Raw genomic sequence first — 16,124 nt, 5'->3', positions numbered from 1 at the left:
AACTAATTTGGATCTTAAATAGCTTTCAAATTATATGTTTAATTCATAATCAAATAAAAATAATATTAAAGTACCATGATTAGTACAAAAAAATTAGTATATATGTTTTATATCACCTGTTAGCACAAAAAAAAAAGATTAGACGATTAAGAAATGTATCAAAGTTGTACCGGAGCCATATCCCATCGTTTCGAAGCCGTATTCAGTCATATTGGAGCCGTATCAAAACTATATTGGGAAATTAAAAAATTAAAAATATTATTTTTTAATTCAGATACTCCTCTAATTGTATCCATATCGAGGCCTGTTGAGGTCTTATATTTCGAATAGTGGTACGGAGGGGTAACGAGGTATTCGTGCTTCATGGATCCACTTTAATCAATATCCTAGAGGGGACACATGGTCACGAAATGTTGACATCCAATGTCATGCCCTAATTTGGGAGCACAATGGCCGCAAATTTTTAAAATAAAATCAGAAGATATGAAAGCCCAAACGAGAATTAGATTCTAAGCAAAAATTGACACAGTGAAAATGTGTCATGACTTGAAATTTGAATTATGTCAGGCTATGTAAAGAAGAAAGTTGTGCAAAGGAAAGGGTGATTAGGGCTGAGATGAATGAGGAGGGAGAAGACTTAGATGAAAGAAATATGGTATTCTCAGACTCAGACGAGGGAGAAAACTCAGACTCAATCGGTAAAGGAGGGGAAATTGCAGTATTTTGATCAACCGTTGAGTCCTTCTAGTCGATTATTCTCTAAGAAACCTGCTGAATTGCCTTTCAGAGTACTTTAACCTTAACTTCAATAATATACTTAGAGTGTGCTTTGGACATGTACATTATCATCTAAAATTGTATATTTTTATTAGATTGTGTTTCGGAACATGAAACTTGCCATATATACATTTGCACTAACAAATGTAATAAATAAGTGGAATATAATTTAATATCTAATATTAGTTACCTCATTTTACAATTAAGCATCAACTAATATGGAATAACCGCAACAATAATAATGACACTAACATTTGTGTAATTTAATTTAACATAAAATTTATTATAATTGTGAAAAGTGGAATACAAACAGAAAGAATGCGATTAATATTGATTACTTCAATTAATAGTAAAGAGTTATTTATAATGAAATAATTTAAAAACTAAAAAAAAACAAAGATACCAATAAATAGGGTCCACAATTCAACCTCATATCTAGGTGTAGGGAGGCCAAACACCAAACTACGTGAGAGAAGAGAAAGAAGAATGAAGAAGAGGTGGAAGATGCCATGTAGTTTACGTCAAAGCTTTGTGTGAAATTGGGGAGTGTACTTGGCCAAAAGTGTGGGATCGATGACGACAATGATTGAAAGTGAGACCCAAATATATCGGGAGAGCTCACATAGACTAATGAGGTTTAGAAAGCCGGTGAAGGGTACCGACATGATGATGACAATAATGAGAAGCTCCCTTGGTAGGCACGAGGTCGGTTGAAGGTCATCGGCTGGTGATGGCAAAGCAAACCAAACAAAAATAAAATTAAATAGGAAAGGAGATAGAGCACTTACTAGTCGATTGAAACATGTGCTCGGTGAGATCCGTTAATGCTCAGATGTTCACGGTCTCCGTCGAACACTTACAAGCGAAAGAGTGATGGGAGAAGAGAAGAAGACGAAGTTGGAAGGATGAAAAAACAGAGGCCATTGCGATTATAAAGAGGGAGGAAAAGAGGTAGGGTTTCGTTAGAGGTGAGTTGGCAGCAATCGGCGATCCTAGCGGCAATTACGTGAATATTAATGCAATTTTGAAATGAAATGGGTAGAGGAAAGACTTTGGCACTGTTATATGTGGAGCAGATTACTTCTTTGCATCTTTGTTTGCATGTCGAAGAAAAATGTGCAATATGACTTGTGAGAATTATTCAAAGAGAATATGATTCCTACGGCTTACTATTTAGTTGGAGTATATATTGCCTCAATAAGTCTTGTAGTATGCAAACATGGCATAATTGGTTTCTTAGCTTTCTAGTTTTAATGTGACACTTGTAAAAATATGATGACTTCTATGTCCCTTGAACTCTTTTTCTCATTTTCTTTTCAATGTAATGAGAACATGAAAGTTATGAGAACCCACAAGAAAGTTGTACTGATAGTTTTGAGTGTTTGTATTTGGGAAATACTTTGATCTCTAGAAAGAAGAGGAAAAGATTGTGCCATTTGTGCCATTTGTTATGAACCAGATTTAGACCGATTGGTCGTAAGCTGGGAAGCACGGATACTCCAATTTGGGTGGAGTATACGGATACGGTCCGGATACGTATCCGATACGTTTTTGGAGTATCCTAAATTTAAATAATTAATTTTTATTTTCGGATACGGGGTGGATACGGCTGGATACGTGTTGGATACGTTTCAGATACGTTTTGGGTTTAATTGGGTGAGTTTAATTTTATAAACCCGTTAAGAAACCCGTTAAGAAATTTAACTTACCCACCCCCACCCCACCCCCAGCACCCCCCCGGTCGTTCCACCCCCAATTTGATATCTCAAACCGTGCCCTAGCTCTCCCTCTCTCTCGATCTCTCGACGACGCTGCTCCCTCTCTCTCGCGACCACGTCGCCGCCGCCGCTCCCTGTTCTCCCCTTCTCTCTCGACAAGCCACCGCTCTCCCTTCTTCCTCCTCTCTCTCGACGAAGGTATGTTTATTTCTTCTCTCGATGAACTAGCTTTTTTTTTCTTCAATTTTCTTTTCAGTTTTTCCTCGATTTCTTCTCTGAATTTTTCATTTGATTTCTTCCCCTTTCCCTTCTTAAATTCTGTTTTAAGTTACTTTTCTCAGTTTTTTTTTCCTTTTCTTTTCTCAGTTTTTTCTCCTTTCTCTGAATTTTTTCTTCTTCGATTGTGCAGATTTCTTCTCTGATTTTTTTTTCCTTTTCTACTTTGCCTTATTTACAGTTTAATTAATTCTGTATGATCACTTAAGTACTGCATGTCTGAATTTTTTTTCTTCTTTGATTGTGCAAATTTCTTTTCTGATTTTTTTTTTCCTTTTCTACTTTGCCTTATTTACAGTTTAATTAATTCTGTATGATCACTTAAGTATTGCATGTTTGAATTTTTTTCTTCTTCGATTGTGCAGATTTCTTCTCTGATTTTTTTTCCTTTTCTACTTTGCCTTATTTACAGTTTAACTGTATGATCACTTAAGTATTGCATGTCTGAATTTTTATTGCTTTAAACCTTCTCTAGTTGCTTAAGTATTATAATTCTGAATTTTCAGATTTATTCCATTATTAGATTCCTAGATTAGCTGGTTATATTTAATTTGAATGACATGAAATCATGAATTCATCTTCTTAAATATTAGTATACTAGTTAGAACTAATACTAATAGTTAGATTAGTACAGTGTAAGAAATTAAAATTTCTCTGTTTTATTTTTATCACAGATAAATGACTACTGAAAGTATTAGTTCTAGTACTAATAGTGTGGCGGTAGATGAGAGTGCTCCGCTTTGGAAATATGTAACCAAATTAGAAAAGATGGGAGAAGGAGGAGGGAATATGAGATTTCAGTGCAATTATTGTCAGCAAATATACAAAGGATCTTATTATAGAGTAAAGGCTCATGTGATGAGAATTAGTGGATGTGGAATCAAACCATGCCCTAAAGTAAATAGTCAGCATATTGTGGAAATGAAAAGGATAATGGAGCAGGCTGAGTTAAAAATAAAGAACTCTATGCCAAAGTCAGTACCATTGCCAATGTCAACTCAACATGGAACTTCTAGTATGCCCCTTGCAACTTCTTCTTCTAACATGCCCTATGGATCAAAGAAGAGAAGGTCTGGAGAAACAGCTCTTGAGAAGTCATTTAATATGGCTTCTCGTAATCAATTACACAGTCAAATTGCTAGAATGTTTTACTCTGCTGGATTACCTTTTCATCTTGCTAGGAACCCATATTATATTAAGTCTTATACTTTTGCAACTAACAATCAAATAGCAGGTTATTTGCCTCCTGGATATAATATGTTGAGAACCACACTTCTGCAACAAGAAAGGGCAAACATTGAAAGGTTATTGGAACCCATTAAGGGCACATGGAAGGAAAAAGGGGTTAGCATTATGTGTGATGGCTGAACAGATGCACAAAGAAGACCTCTTATCAATTTTTTGGCAGTGACTGAGAATGGTCCCATATTTTTTAGAGCTGTAAACTGTGAAGGGGAATACAAAGATAAATTCTTTATATCTAGCTTGATCAGTAAAGTAATTGAAGAGGTTGGAGCACAAAATGTGGTGCAAGTCATTACTGATAATGCCCCTGTTTGTAAGTCAGCTGGGAATGCTTATAGAGGCTCAATATTCAAATATTTTTTGGACTCCATGTGTTGTCTATACCCTCAACCTTGCATTAAAAAATATATGTGCATCAAAAAACACTGAGGGGAATGAGCTTGTTTTTGATGAATGCAGTTGGATATCCATTGTGGCAGGGGATGTGATGTGCATCAAAAATTTTATCATGCAACACTCTATGCGACTTACCATTTTCAATGAATTTGTAAATTTGAAGTTGATTGCTGTTGCTGATACACGTTTTGCCTCAACTATTATGATGCAGAGGAGATTCAAAACTATCAAATGTGGGCTACAAACGATGGTTATTAGTGATAAATGGAATTCTTATAGAGAGGATGATGTAGCTAAAGCACAATTTGTGAAAGAGAAGGTTCTTGATGATATATGGTGGGACAAAATTGAATATATATTATCTTTTCTTGAGCCTATTTATTCAATTCGAGATTGGCCGATCTTGACAAACCTTGCCTCCATTTGATTTATGAAATGTGGGATGATATGATTGAAAGAGTGAAAACAGCTATATACAGACATGAGGCAAAAAAAGAAGATGAAGAGTCAGCTTTTTACTTAGTTGTGCATAAAATTCTTGTTGATAGATAGGATAGAAGCAATACTCCTCTTCATTGTTTAGCACACTCATTGAATCCAAGGTAAAGTCAATGCTTAAAAATTTATTACATAGTTGTTTCTTTTGGTTTATAGTTTTGTTAATTTAACTTTTGTGCTCTTCTTACTAGGTATTATACCAATACTTGGATTAGTGAGGATCCAAACCGCACTCCTTCACACAAAGATCTAGAAATTTCTCGTATGAGAAACAAATGTTTAAAGAGGTTCTTTGCAAACGGAGAAGAGAGGAGAATTTTAAATAATGAGTATGCCAATTTCTCAACTGCAACAGAGGGTTTTGATAACTATGACTCTATTGAAGATAGAGATATTCTTGATCCAAAGAAGTGGTGGGTCATTCATGGTGCTTTTGCACCTAACCATCAGAATTTAGCACTTAAATTACTCGGGCAACCATGTTCATCTTCATGTTGTGAGAGGAATTGGAGCACATATTCATTTATTCACTCAATGAAAAGAAACAAGATCACTCCACAACGAGCAGAGGATCTAGTTTTTATCCATAACAATCTTCGTCTTCTCTCTAGAAGATCGACTGAGTATATGGAAGGGGAGACCAAAATGTGGGATGTTGGAGGAGATTCATTTGATTCATTTGATGGAGCGGGTATTCTTGAAGTTGCTGACCTCTCACTTGATGAACCTGATTTGGAGGCTATTGTATTCACTGATGAAGGCAATGAGGAGACTGACTTAAATGGAAATGAATAATTAATGTCATTGCCAATTACACTACTGACTTATTATTACTCTCATTTTGGTGTCATACAAATTGTGAAATGTTGGTGGATACTTTATAAACTTTAGTGCTATGACCTATGAGTCTATGAGTTACTCATATGGAATGCAATGATACTACTATTCTCATTTTGGTGCATTATTTGTTGAACGTTGATGTATTCTTTGTCTAATTGTCTTTGATATCTATTACTCTCATTTTTGCTATTAAATGCTTATGTAGATAATAGATGTATTAAAATATTGAATGCAATATTATGTATATGTTGTCATTAGAATATAATTTTTTTATATAATTTTTTAATTGCCGTATCCTAGACGTATCGTATCCTGTATTTTGAGAATTTGCCATATCCCCGTATCCGTATCGTATCGTATCCGTATCCCGTATCCGTATCCGTGCTTCATAGGTCGTAAGAAGATTGTGATTGTGGTGGTTGTCTCGTGAGTATTAATAAAATAGCGGAGCAAGGTCAAATAGGGCAGAACGGTAAATAACCAATGTTGTGGCGGTTGTCGGAGGGTGGCAGACAATCAAGAGTGGTGGTAGATGGTCGTGAAGTAGGGTGGCTGCTAGTGTAGGAATATAGCTAGGGTTTAGAAGATCGGGATTCTTCTACGGCTATAATTTACTTCTAGAAAAATAAAAGTAATCTAACAGCTACGGTAAAAGATAAAGACGAAAATAATGATTTGGTTAAACTCAAATTCTTTGATGGATAATTATCAACATATGTCCACTCCTATTTATAGGAGTAAAAATTCGTAGCGAATCGGATTAATATGCGGATTATCTAATTTATTTAAAATTCAAAACAAGAAGATAAAGCTAACTAACTAACTCAAGTTGATTCGACTAGCCTAACCCACGTGATCGGATCATAACAACATTATGATGATGATCTTGTAAAATAGAGCAAATGGTCCTGGAGGTTTTTTTTTGTTCTCGAAAAAAAGTGTTTGAGCAGGTATTCATTCTGAAAGCAGCATTTGGCTGACATATCTGTTTTGTGATACTGGATTATGTATTCTCTAATTTCTGATTTTTGTTCCACACTTCCATGGCAGAATCTACTACTTAATATCCAATGTCTCTGTTCTATGTGGTTCTTTAGCTTGTAGAGATCCTCTACTAAATACATTTCCATGCATCAAAGGTTTCATGGAGAAGTACAGGTGTAGTATGAAGCCTTATCTGCATTGCTGGAGAGGATCTCCATTCACTACAGCTGGGAAATCCTGAGCTACCATGATATTATTTCTGTGTGGCAACTAAGGTATGTTCAATTCACTATCATCTACCATTAGAAGCTCTTCAAGTGGTTTTGTTCACTTCTTTGCATAGTTGGTCATGGGTATCTCTGCGTTTTAAAGAAAGTTATTCTAATTGAGTCATTAAAATACCTTCTAGTCCATCCATATATAGTGTGCAAAGTAATATACTGGACTGGTGTTATCTTTTTTGGTGACTAGTCTTATAAATTTTCATGACATCTTTTTGCTTAGTTTCTAGTTTCTTGTAGGAAAATAATAGTTGTGGTACCTGAGCTAACATTTTATGCCCGTGGTTGAAAAAATAAGCAAAGCTGGAGGGGCTCATGTGGCAATGCATGCCACTATTGTAGCAACAAGTGGGGGAATAAGTTATTCGCTTAGCAATTCGATTGAATGCTTGGTAGTGTTGCAACAACAAATGATGTATCCAAATCTTTCACTCTTTGTTTTCTATTAATCAGTAATTGCAAGTTCTGGAAGAAGAGGATGGAGAAAATTCACTTGTTGGATACTGTTGAGAATGATCTTGTAGAACTAGATTCTTTCAGTTTGTACAAGGATGAATTGAGAGGCTAATGGATAATGCTCCATTGGTTAAAAGGGGCTTATGTTGTATAGTTGTTTTTGGTTGAAATTCGAAGTGCACCGTTTTCATTGGCTACCTTAAGTTCTGACCCAAAAAAAAAGTTTGAAGTGAGAAAATCTGAAGAAAGATTCAAAACCTCGTTTATGATAAATATAGCATATTGTCCATGACACCATTTTTCCAGTAATTTGCTACAGCGCATGAAAAGTAACACAATAGAATATTCTGAAGACTAGATGTCAATTCTAATAAGATCATTTCTGTGAATCTTCAAGATTTCCTTATTGAATTTGGAGCTTGTTTACAAAAAATCGAGAATCCATAGGTCTCTATTTGGAGGTAAAATATTGTCAGTCAAATAAGTGTGTAAGAAAGCAATACAAATTGGATGTCTAGGAGCTATGAAAGAATGGTGAGGAGACGATTTGGCGATGGGGGGTTCTTCAACTCTGGCACTTCTTCCTCCCTTAACTGTACAAGGTGAGATTTCACCCCTCTTGTTCTTCTGATAGACGTCATGCCTATACCACTTTCTGAGGTCGCATTATTGGCTTATGTTAATTCTTCTCTGGCTATCGGATATGAAAATGAGACTATTAACAAGGCTGGTAGTTCGATTGAGAGTTCCCCTCATTACAATCCTCCATCGAGAGTGTAATAACCATATTATTCTTCACGACGAAGATTGATTATGGCGAAGTCATTGACGACAAGGATCAATCATCCTGCAAAGGTTTTGCGGCTCGACAACTTCCATTCCAGCAAAGATTTTATCACAAGCAATCACAACCATCGAAAATCTCTATGACCATTGCCTCAATTATAGAAAAAGACAAAATTACTCTTACAAAGAAACTTATTAATCCCATTCCAAATATACTACAATAGATTAAACATTTTCTATTTATTTTTTTATTCCTTATCTTTATTATTTCAGTAATTGTGATCTTCATGTATCTATTTATAGAGTCAAATGCTAACATCATTCTTATCCATCTTCTTTTCTTCTATTTTTTTTCTCTGTTCAAAATAATCCTCAATCAATAATGTTGACTGTATTTAACGTGGGAAATTTTGTTACCCTATGATTGAATCATGATAACTATCATTTGTGGAAAGAGAAAGTTCTTTTTTGGCTCAGAGCCATGACCTTGTGGGAATTCTCACTGGATCACAAGTGCTCCTAATGAGTTCATTAGTTTTAGTCTTAAAGCCTCTCATGATGGAAATCCTGATTTTACTACTTGGCGACAAAACAATAGTGCCTTTTGGACGGATACTTGGAACCCTCACTGAAGTACACTTGGCCTTGTGGTGGTGTTGACACAACATCAAAGATTTGGTAACGCTTTAAGAATCCTACACCCAATCTTCTCAAAAAAGAGAGTTCCAACTTTGCCAAGAATTAGACTACATGCATAAGACTTCTTAACTGTCTCTAGATGAATACTTGAAATTTAAAGGTACTTGTGATAGTTTGGCTAGAATTTGAAACCATGATAATAAAAAAAAGGGTTACATATATTTTACTTTCTATACTTATGTTTAAAATCACTTTACTTTCCTATACTTAAAAAAGACTCAAACCAGTCCTATACTTATTACTAAAATAAAACTGTTAGTTTCTTTTGTTAAACTTAACTGAATAATGTCAAAATGACCAAAATGCTCCTATTATGTTTGTTAGAGAAGACATGTAGATTTTAATATAATATAGCAAAATTATCAAAATTGCTATGGTACTTGATTATATTTAATAGAAAAATTAATATTCTCACTTTAGTCATAAGCACGAGACTGATTTGAAACTTTTTAAAGTACAGTGAGGTAAAATGATTTTAGGTATAAGTATAGAAAGGGTAAAATGCATTTAACCCTAAAGAAAAAAGTTTCTTCTTATTCAATGGACTTGGTGCACAATATTAAAAGTTTTATTACTACAATGCTTAAACCACCTATGCCATCGTATAGTGAAGTTGTTCCTTTTTTCACGGATTTTAAATTCGTCACAATGTTCATACGGTTGAGCTAAACAACCATGTTGCTTAAGCAATAAACATAAAGCTCTCTATACCAACAATAGCAAAGGTGGAGGCAAGAACAATCAACACATTTTTTCCTTGAAAGAGTAAGGGTTTCTATCATCAAAATGCTTGTACTCCTACATGACAGTCCCTGCGCAATTCTCCTCTCCCGTCTCTTCCAAATAGGAACAACAACAAAGATGCAAATATTCTGAGATGCTAGATCTATCACAAATATGGACTGATGCCCTTAAATGTTGGCATCGATTTGACAAGTCCTACCAAGACAATGATATACCCGAAGCTTTTGTGGCACTCACTCTTAACACCGGTGATGACAATAAATGGATACAGGAGCCTCAGCACACATGACATCGAACCTAGGTATTCTACATAATATTCATCCACATACTAGTAATGACCAAGTGATGGTTAGGCAATGGGGCCTTGATACCAATTACTCATATTGGTGATGCCTTATTGGCGATGATCCTCTAATTGTTCCTTTAAAAAATGTCTTACTTGTGCCTAATCTTTAAGAGAATTTACTATCTATTGGTCAATTAACATCTGATTCTTAAGTTAGATGTGGCTTCTTTGGTTTTGGGTTTACTATCAAGGATTGAGCGACAAACAAAGTTCTTTTGAAGAGCCACAAGAAGGGTAAATTATATACAATTTGAACGCATCACAAAGCTCTCTTCTCAGATCGCTATCAAGTTGTTGACTCTGATGTATGGTATTTGAACTTGGACATCCGCAATCCACTTCTATTGAACTTTTGAAGTCCATGGGATTAATAAAAATTATTGGAAACAATATCTTTTGTGATAGCTATAAAATTGGCAAGACTTCCTTTTCTATTGTCTTTTGATAAACAGTTTGGATTGCTTGAGAATCATTGCGATGTATGGGATCTTGCTCCCATTCGTCACATAGCAATTCTCTTATTATGTTGTTCTTATTGATGATTATAGTCACTTTATTTGGTTAATTTCTCTAAACATAATATGATCTTTTTGCAAATACGTCTCTGGGTATTTTACCGTCTTCTATTAAGAGTCTCTCAAACAAGAATTGCACCTATTAAAGTGTGCCAAATGAACATTTTGACTCTAGGGATGGTCTTAGAGCCTTTCCACACTTTCCTCCAAATGCCTACAATGCTCATGGTAGATGTCAACGCTTCCTAGTTCTCATTAGTAAGAGCAGCATACGCAATGATGATTTATCGTTGAAAATGTCATTGTCTGTGACTGTCCAGTGGAGCTAGTCCTTCCTGTCTATTGAGGCCTGACTTATAACGCCCCTGCCCGGCACGGGCACGCGTGGTGCCCACGACATGTTGGGCAAGATCTGTCACACACAGATACATTCCTATGCACATATAATCATGACATAATTAAATAAAACATTCTAACATATCCATGTTTACATTAATCCATCACCAAATAAATCATACTATTAATTAAATAAACTTGTTAACATATGAATATCTAAATCCACAATAATATACACTAGACCACTACATAATCTAGTAGGATCCACATAGGCCACGACAAACCATCAAGATATAACTAAAACAACTGATACATTAGTAAACTATAATCTGACATGTATTATACAAATCATCATCTGATACAATAAAGTATAAATATAACAAACAACGATACAACTCAATTTTTATATAAATATCATCTATACCGTCTCGCACCTATAGCTCACATTATTATCCTAAAATATATTTTCAGGATATCTCAAGTTGCTATCACGTACCACATATCTGAGGGGTTAGAAAAGAAATAAAAAGAGTCATGAGTAAAAGGCTCCGTGAAGAGACTTTACCCTAAATCAGTGATACCAAACAGAGAGTAAATTATATATTGGATAATATAAATTTGATACACTTAGTTAGAGTATTTTCTTATTACATTAGTTATTTATTTTCATTAAAATAAATTTTCTGTAAGTTGCGTTTGAACGCGGTTAGGGTGTGTTCGAACGCCTTTGCGAACACCTGCATCAGGTTCGCAAAAATAGAGAATACGAAATGCGCGTTCGAATGTCTGCATCAGGTTCGCATCGATAGAGAACACCTTTTGTGTGTTCGAACGCGATTGGGCATGTTCGAACGCGATTGGCGGGAGTCCATTAGAATTAGGATTAATAATTGTTATTTTGGCTTATTGACTAGCCTCTATAAAGGTGTGATTGGTAGCTAAAATTATAATACTATTGGAATATTAGTTTCTTGCCTCTCTATCTTTCTCTAGTCTCTCTACCCTATCTCCCTCCTCCCTCTTCACCAACCTACTACCTCTATTGTTGGCAAGGTCTCTTCTAACTTCTAATCTCTCTCGTCTGTCGAGTAGTGTATCCACATGTGCAAAAGGAAGTAATCTCCAAGATGGTAGCCGAGATGTTGGAGCAAGGCCTCATACAATCAAGTCATAGCTCTTACTCATCGCTCGTGCTATTGGTGCGAAAGAAGGACATGACATGGTATTTTTGTGTCGATTACTAGGCACTAAATGCTATCACCGTTAAGGACCGACATCCCATTCCGATCATAGAGGTGCTGGACGACCTTGCTAGGGCAACCATATTCAACAAGCTTGACTTGACGGCCGGGTATCATCAAATCAACAAGCCCTAATAACAATAATTAACACTAATTCTAGAAGATTCTCGCTGATCGCATTCGAACGCGCTCGATCGCGTTCGAACGTACAAAATGCATTATCTGTCGATGCGAACGTGATGCAGACATTTGAACATGTATTTTGTGTTCTTTGTATTTACAAACTTGATGTAGGCGTTCACAAATGCGTTCGAACGCGGCCCCAACCGCGTTCGAACGTGACCTCAAGAAAATTTATTTTAATGAAAACAAATAACTAATGCAATAAGAAAAGACTCTAACTAAATATATTAGCCCACCACGCATCCCCCACCTTGTCCTCAAGGTGAAAAGTCAGGGAAACACTTTAAAATATTAGTCTCCAACTCTCATGTCGCCTCATCGGATGGCTTGCCAAGATACTCGACTAGAATCTAGTACTGTGTCGTCGTCGACGCCTAGCAAGTACACGAATTGGCTCTACGATCTCTGTCTCCTCCAATGGCTCCGATAGAACTGATCCAACGACCTTATAATCTCCAATCCGCTCCCTCAGCAATGAAACATAAAAGACAGTATACACTCACGACCCCTCCAACAACTCCAAATGATATGCAACTGGACTAATATGCTCTAACACCCGAAAATGACCGAAGTAGCAATGTTCTAACTTCTGGTTTCGCATCAGACACAATATCACCTATCGATATGATTGCACCCTCACAAACACCAAACTGCCAATGTCGAATTTCTGCTCCCTATGACTGCGATCATAAACTTACTTCATGTGGTTTTGAGCAAGTTTAAGATGGGCACGCAACCTCCTTAATGTGGCGTCTCTATCCATCAAAGCTAAGTCTACCTTCGTCTGATCTGCAGATGCCACTAGGTCATCCAATGTCGAATACCTTCGCCCATACACCACCTCGAACAGAGTCATGCCAATGCCACTGTGGTAGGCGGTGTTGTAAGACCACCTCGCCCACGGTAAGAACTCTAACCATCGTTTTGATATCTCTCCAATAAAGCATCTCAAGTACTGCTCAATGTCTCGATTGACCACCTCGGTTTGGATGTCCGATAGTGGATGGTAGGCCGAACTAAAGTTCAATCGAGTCCCCTACAATTTGAAAAACTCCATCCAAAGTTGCTCATAAATACACGATCATGATCTAAGACAATCATGCGTAGCATGCCATGTAACCGAGCAACATCTCTCACAAAAATTTTAGCCACTAACTTGGCTGAAAATGAATGTGGCAATGCCGAAAAGTGCGCATACTTGCTCAACCTATCAACGGCCACAAAAATAACTGAATAACCACGTACCAGTGAAAGACCCTAATACGATTCGGATTTCACCGATGTCGTCTCAAGCATGGATACACTTTAGGGGTATCTTTGTCTCTTGTTTTAGTGTTTAATTTTTAAAATAATAAGTTTTCTGTATGTCGCGTTTGAACGCAGGTGGAGTGCGTTCGAACGCGGTTTTGAACGCTTGCATCACATTCGCAGATCCAGAGTGTGCGAATTGTGCATTCGAACGCGCTTGCGAATGCCTGCATCTCGTTCGCAAATCCAGAGAAGTGAGAAATAAGTGCATTCGAACGCGATCGGGCGCGTTCGAATGCGGTCTGCGAAAATGCATTGTTTAGGGTTAATTTTGAATTGTTGGTTAGCCAAGGTGTGGATGGCAACCATGGAGTCATTATTGATGAATTGAGTTTGCCTTGCCTCCTTCGTCTTCTTCGCTCCCATTCTCTCGATCCCCGGCAATGCCGCTTCTAACCTCCCTCGACCGGCCAATCACCCTAGTCCCTTAGGGGTGGCCCTCTCTCCCCTTCTTCCAATCTATCCAACACTTGCCCTAACCCTTCCATCAACCCTAACCCTTCCACCACCACTTTTCATCGGTGCCACCGCAATAACGCCGGTCCACCACCAACCACCATCATATAGGATCTCGTGCCTCCATCCACGGATCCTGATTAGACCCCCTGATGTTTGTCCACTAATTGGATGATATCTCGAGACCTCTACATCTGATTTGCCTGAAACTTAATTTGTTGGAAAGCTCTTTTCCGAGGCTACAACATATAAAAATGTCACATCGATCTGACGACAGAATATTTCGGGATCGGTTTATAAAGTTCCGTGCCATATCTACTCCAGATCTAAAAATCGGAAGAGATCAAACCTTAGCCTAAAGGGGAGATCATATCATACCATCTATGAAATCCATAGAAATGTCTTCGCAAACACGATTAGGTATAGGTAAAGGCTGTATTAATTCGGCCGTCTTCAATGTGGTGCCTTAGCCCTTGATAGACTTCGCAAGCACGGACAAAACTCCTCACATCCCGCCTCAATCCTGGCCACATGCAACTCTGAGATATCCTTCTATAAGTCCTCAAGACACCCTCATGACCAGCCTCTAGAGTTTGGTGGAAGTGCTCCAACAATTTCTGCCGTAATCCATCATTTGTGGGCACCCGAATGTATCGTAGTCAGCAAGCAAACTGCCTCGATTCTTCAATTTTGGATGGCGATCCGAATCATCCATCATCTCCCGTAACAATCTCAAAATATTTGGGTTAGATGTACATGCATACCTCATCTCATCAACAAAAGGAAAAGTGGGAGAAGAATAGGCTGCAAGCTCGGCGGTATCGGGTTGGCGTGATAGTGCATCCGCCGCTCTATTTTTCATTCCTTTCTTGTATTAAATTTCACTATCATACCCCAGAAATTTTGTGACCCATCTCTGCTGTGTCAGAGTGTGAATACGCTATCCCATAAAGTATGAAAGACTCCTTTAATCGGTTCGGATAATGAATCACCTACCGATCAAATAAGACCTCCACTTTGTCACCGTATGTAGAATTGCCAACATCTCTCTCTCGTAAATCAATAATTGCTGAGATTTTTGTGATAAAGCCTTACTAAGAAAGGCTATGGAATGTCCTCCTTGCATTAACTCCTATGCCAACTCCCGACGCATCACATTCCACAATGAACTCTTTGGTGAAGTCCGGTAGCGCTAGAATGGGAGCCGTCGTCATTGCTGTTTTTAATTTTTCAAAGGTTTTTGTAGCTTCATCCGTCCATCTAAAAGAGTCTTTCTTCAACAAAAAAGTGAGAGGAGCAGCGATCTTATCATACCCGGCAATGAACCGGGAATAATATCCGGTCAGCCCCAAGAATCCTCGCAATCCTATTGTAGTAGTAGGAATTAGCCAAGCGATCATGCGTGCTACCTTTTGAGGATCTGCCACTACACTTTCTACTGAGATGATGTGGCCTAAATACTCCACTTGTGATACTCTCCATAGGCACTTGGACTTCTTAATCTTTAGCTAGTTTTGCTTTAATAAATAAATTCAACACATCATTCAAATGCCATCAATGCTCCAATTCAGTCCTACTATACACCAAAATATTGTCAAAGAATACCAAAATATATCTTCATAATAGAGTTGAATGAGGTCTTGCTCCAATATCTCAGCTACCATCTTAGAGATAACTTCTTTTTGCATATGCGGATACTAATATAGTCTCACATTCGCTGGTGCAATCCTGAGCATAATCTCTATGCGATGGTCTGCCGTACTCCTTGGTGGTAACTCCTTTGGTTCTTCGGACAGTCCAACAAATTTGTCTAATAAATTAGATAACTCGATAGTAGTATCTAGACTCATTTGAGGCTCGTCTCCTGTTAGTCCTAATTGAAGAAGAAAGGTCAAATCACTCATACATTGCAGCCCCACCATCGGCTGCATCACAGGAATCGGCGGAGATCGAATGGCATCAAGTCGCACATCTTTTTTTCTTGCTTAAATTTCATCCACATGCTCTGAAAATCAAAAGTGACGGGTCCCAAGCTTTAT

The 16,124-nt window shown here is 37.3% G+C and overlaps 1 pseudogene; it reads left to right on the top strand.

The window, feature by feature from the left end:
* Positions 1-3,449: 3,449 nt before the first annotated feature.
* Positions 3,450-5,705, top strand: LOC140802164 (uncharacterized; annotated as a pseudogene).
* The last annotated feature ends 10,419 nt before the right edge of the window (positions 5,706-16,124 follow it).

Source organism: Typha latifolia, chromosome 15 (assembly GCF_019914945.1).
Source record: "Typha latifolia isolate L0001 chromosome 15, TyphaL0001v2, whole genome shotgun sequence".
Lineage (NCBI taxonomy): Eukaryota > Viridiplantae > Streptophyta > Magnoliopsida > Poales > Typhaceae > Typha > Typha latifolia.
This window is presented reverse-complemented; position numbering and strand designations above follow the sequence as displayed.